At 40.2% G+C, this 5,447-nt stretch overlaps 1 non-coding gene across 1 annotated transcript; it reads left to right on the forward strand.

Moving 5' to 3' along the window:
* Positions 1–4,517: 4,517 nt before the first annotated feature.
* LOC118487690 lies at positions 4,518–4,623 on the forward strand. Its single transcript, XR_004882633.1, has one exon. It is a non-coding gene; the product is annotated as a small nucleolar RNA R71 (small nucleolar RNA).
* Positions 4,624–5,447: the final 824 nt, after the last annotated feature.

Consider the following 5,447-nt stretch of genomic DNA (forward strand, 5'->3'; position numbering starts at 1 on the left):
TGACCCAGGTCCTTTGCAGGATCTATACACTGAACAATGGCAAGACTCTTACTAAACCATTCCCTTAACCCCCGACCAGGTAGCCAACATATCTCCATATAGACCTTGGAGATATGAATGGTGAAAATATTTTATTTTATATAGACAGTAAAATAATGCCAAGACACCACGGACAAACGATAAGGAAGAATCACCTTCAACATAAGAAACTAGTTATTAAAGTCATTAATACATAACCAAGTAAAAAGTGCGAAAAGATTAAAAATAAAAAGTATTACACTAGACACTTGTCTTTGACGTGATGTCGTGGTCACGCAAATTTAATCCCAATAACAACTATGTAAATAGTGGCAAGTGGGTATCGAACACAGGGAGTTTGTGGAAAATGTGTTATTTTAGAGGTGTATCTAAGTTAACTAAAATTAAACTAATTGCAAGAAAAAGTAAAATTCAAGAGACGGTTTGATTTGATTGGTTTTGAAAACTAAGATTAATTAACTAATTTGCGAATTGAAAATTGGATTGAAACAATTGAGAGACAAATGACTATCTTGCGTTTCCGGTTTGGTTCGACGTCTGTGTTAATATTTCACTAGAAAGAACTACATAGACATAGTTCATGTATAATCAATTGCAGTGATGAAAGGGGACTAAGTACTCAGATTCCGAGAACATGAGGTTATCACCCGATGATCAATCAACCCTTACCCAAACCTAACTATACCCATGATATCCCGATTGCCAACGACACCAAGAACGTATGGTTTCTAATTAGTTCAACATAAGAATCAACAAGTTACTAACAATCAATCATACACCATAACAATCAATTCAAATAAAAAGCAATTGTTATTCTAGAAATATGAAATGAAAACACATAGTCTTACTCAAACCTTCAACACAAGATAATCACCAAGTATTTAGCCACTCATGGCTTTAACTAACATAATGCAAGAAATGGAAAATATTGTTCACCAACATAAACTAGACAAGAATTTAGTGAAAAGATAGTTCCAAGATGTGTTTCTTAGCTTCCAAGTGCTCTTCATATACTTCCCAACTCGTTCTAGCCAAGTAGTAACCGAAATTGCATGATTAGGCCTCATAAATCTCCTTAAAATGGCCAATAAATGCGAATGTTACAAGATGGGATCAGTCGGAGCCGTAAGCTACGGCCCCCAGCCGTAGCTTACGGTAGTCAGTGGGAACAAAAGTCAACATGGGGCCGTAAGCTACGGCCCCCAGCCGTAGCTTACGGCTAGCATTGGATCTTTACGCCTGGCTCCTCCTGTCTTACGGCAGCTTATTTGGTCATTGGATGGGGGCCGTAAGCTACGGCCCGGTGGGGTAGCTTACGGTCCTGAGCTTTATTTCCTTCCATGATTTCTCCATCTTTCCATTCTTTCGCTCTTTTTAAGTCCCGCAACTTCTAGTATCCATCCGTGCCTCCTAAAACCCGCATCTTGCACACTTTAACACCTGCATCATCAACATCTTGTGATTACCTAATTCAAGCAAATAACCGGATAAAATGTAGAATGTGCGTTATATTAAGCCTTTTAAGGGTTGTCCTATGGACCACCCGTCACATCCCCACACTTACCCGTTGCTTGTCCCAAGCAACCACTTCAAAAACTATTTTTAACCATAAGCGACCAATCATGCGAACCAAACTAAAGTGCCGTCCTTTTACTAACTTTTTATCATACCACAAAACACACCCCTCACAAAAACTCTCGGTGACAAGAAAAATTAGCAAGTTATGCTAAACCACTCAATGCGTATATGTGTGTGTGTGCGACAATAAGCTTGTATGAAAATCAAGTTTTCTCCTAACCAATATCTAACATGCTTTTGAATCAAAGGAACTTACGGGTTGTTATGGGGCTAGGTGCAAAGGTAGGAAAATGGTGGAACATATATATAAGAGCTAATTTTGATTTGACCCGGTTTTATTTCCAAAGCAAACGACTATGTACCAAAACATCATAAACTTCTAACTACTATTGCACTAATAACTTCTTTTTGTATTTTTCTCATATTTTTCTCTTTTTTTTTTCATAACATATAAAACTCAACAATATATACAAAGATATCACAATCACAACTAAATTCCTAAACCGGGTCATCTCAATAGGGTATAATTTAATAGGAAGTAGGCTTTGGGTTTCAATCGAATGGCTTAAGGCTCAAACATAGCTTTCTATGGACCAAACCCCCACCCCTCACAATACCAAGCTCATATATGTAACGTATGAGGTCCAACCCACCAATTCCCGCACTCTCACACATCTAGACGAGGCATCCTAAAAGTCCCTTATCATTTTCAAAAGCATGTCAACTCTAGGATTTAACAAGCATTCACACACAAGTTCTATTTACACACTACACACACCGCCACTCAAGCAAAGAATTAACTCTCATATGTGGTTCAATTCTCACCAAGAAAAAGCTAAAAGCGGGTGTCGGTGTGTTAAATGGTACAATATCAAGTTTTCAAATTTTTACACTTTTCGCTTGGATTTGCAAAAATTTTTGGATTTCTCAAAAATTTCCCCCATCCCCACACTTGGGATACATTGTCCCAATGTATGGTTTTGAAGGAAAGATCGCTTTCGACAAAAACACCCACATTTGCTTTGCATCTTGAACCCCAATTTTTTATTTTATTTATTTATTTATTTATTTTTTAATTCTATTTCTATAAACACCACCAACTTTCACAACCCAACAAACACATCAACATCAAAACACCACCCTACCTCCCAACCATAAACTAAAGCAAACAACTAACTATCAATATTTCAAAGCTAAAGAACACAACAAGACTAAGGAAAGAGTACATCGACCTGATGAAGTTTGATACAACAAATGTTGTAGAAAATCTGACTTCCTCTCACTACCTTCACACCAATCTCCGCACATCTTCCCCACACTTGAGTGTTACCATGGCCCTGAAACATAGAAAAATAAAAATAGCAAGATCAATATAAAACCCCGGGTTGCCTCTCGAGCAGCGCTAAGTTTCGAGGTCTTCAGCCAGACCGTGCCACCCCCATTTATGGTGGCTCAAAGAACCGGTTCCCATCACTTCCATCACTTCCTTATGCCATTGAGCAAAATGCATCCATCTTGTTTTGACTCGGTGGGTAATCAAATACGCTCTTTCTTCTTCACGGTCCGGTGGGTGCTTTTTTCTCATTCTTTGAAACACATTTTTCATACAATCACTAGACTCACCACCCTTCCCCTCAATGGACTCGTAACTAATCACTCTAGTTTGAACATCAAAAGACAACTTACGGTTCTTTTCGGTCATGGTAATAATCTCGTCTCTACAATTAATTTGAGCATTTGCCGTGTATAGAAACGGTCGACCTAAAATTACCCTTTGTTGTGATGCCATGTTGGTAGAAGCATAGTCCAAAACTAGGAAATCCACCGGGTATTCAAACTATCCCAATTGAATCTTAACATTCCTAACCATTCCCCGTGGACGCCTCCAACTTTCATCCGCCAAGCTCACCATAGTGTCTATATCTTCAAGCGGACCAAAGTCGTACATATCGTATAGATCGCTTGGTAGCACACTCATGCTTGCCCCGTAGTCCAACAATGCGTAAGGGATTTTTAATTTTCCCACGCGGATAGGCACGATTGGTACTCCATATTCTTTATCATTCTCGACTTCGGCGTCTTTTTCCAAACCTGCATTCATTTTACATGAAGAAGTTAGACATTTTTCATTAAATTCGGTACTAGGAACGGTGCTTACCACATTGATATTAACGCTTTTTATATTCTTGGGATTTGTCACCGTATCACTTGGTAGCTGGCCTTTTGCTTTCTTCAAAATCGCCACTTCACTCGCAAGTTGACCCATTTGAGTAGTCAAAGTTTGAATAGCTTTATCACGGGCCTCGTCCTTTTGCATCCGAACCTCATCACGTTGATTCATTCGTTGCATTTCAACTTGCATCGCTTTCAACATCTCCATCACTTCGTTTCCACCCGAAGAGCTTTGACCCGTTTGATATTGCCTTTGAAATCCTTGGTTTCCTTGGAAATTCGGGTTAGCTTGATTTGACGGGTTCCCATACCGAAAGTTTGGGTGATTTCTCAACCCGGGGTGGTAAGTGTTAGAATTCATATTATAGTTTCTACCACCCCCTCCTTGACCTTGCACAGCATGAACCTCTTCATATTGCCCATCACCTCCTTGGCAATTTTCAGCCGCATGACCTATTTCATTGCAAATAACACAAACATCATAAATTTGATTAGTAGTTTGAACATTACCATCGTCAACTGCATGAACTTGCGATCTCGTGACAGCCGGTCGTGCTCTCCTTGATGCTTGGGCTTTCCTCTTTGAGGTAATGGCCATTTGTTCCAAGAACTCCCAATACTCATCTTCATAATTTGTGCCAAAAGTCCCATTTGTGATGGACATTAGATCACGTGCATCCTCAGCACACAACCCCTCGTGGAATGCATTCATCAACTCCCAAAGTTCAATCCCATGATGAGGACAATTTTTGATCATCATATTAAAACGCTCGAAGGCTTCATGGAACATTTCGCCTTGTTGTTGTTGGAAACTCCTCAACCCCTTTCTAGCATCATTGGTCTTTTGGGCGGTATAAAACTCGTCTAGGAAAATTTGTTGCATTTCCGCCCAAGTATAAATAGATGCCGAAGGCAAAGTGTAGAACCACTTCTTTGCCTTGTCCTCCAAAGAAAATTGAAATAATACCAACTTGATATCATCGGCTGAAAAACCTTGACTCCCAAGAGTATTGCAAATTGAGTCATATGCCTCCAAATGGAAATAAGGCTCCTCCGTTGCTAGCCCCTTGTATTTCGGCAAACTTTGTAAAGAATTGGTTCTTACTTCAAAAGTTCTCCCTTGGTTGTTATGAGGAATAACCACCGGTGAAGGATTGTGCGTTATCACCGGTCTAAAATGTGCTTCAATTCCCCTTGCATTTTCCCTAAGATGCCTCCTTGGCAAACAAAATCGACCTCGTGGACGAACTTGACCCATTGGTCTTTGCATGGGCCCTTGTGGTACCATTGGTTGTTGAATTGGCCTTTGAATTTGCGGTTGCACCTGTTGTGGTCGAACTTGTTGCAAAGGAACCGGACGTTGCAATTGCGGCCCTTGTGGCCTTGGCCTAATATGTTGAGGTATGAGTTGTTGTTGTTGTACCCCGCCAACATTTGGAATCACTTGTACTTGGCCTTGCATATAACCATATTCCCCTTGCTCTCCATCACCCCCAATAGCATACCCATCTTCATCATAACCTTCAAATTCCTCATAACCTTCATCGTACCCATCTCCTTGAATTCCCGATGATTGCCCAAATGGAAGAGTCGAATATTGGTAACCCGACTGGTTGGATGGTCGAAACGACGTAGCATGGACAATGGTTGAGCTTGGT

This window comes from Helianthus annuus, chromosome 15 (assembly GCF_002127325.2).
Source record: "Helianthus annuus cultivar XRQ/B chromosome 15, HanXRQr2.0-SUNRISE, whole genome shotgun sequence".
NCBI lineage: Eukaryota > Viridiplantae > Streptophyta > Magnoliopsida > Asterales > Asteraceae > Helianthus > Helianthus annuus.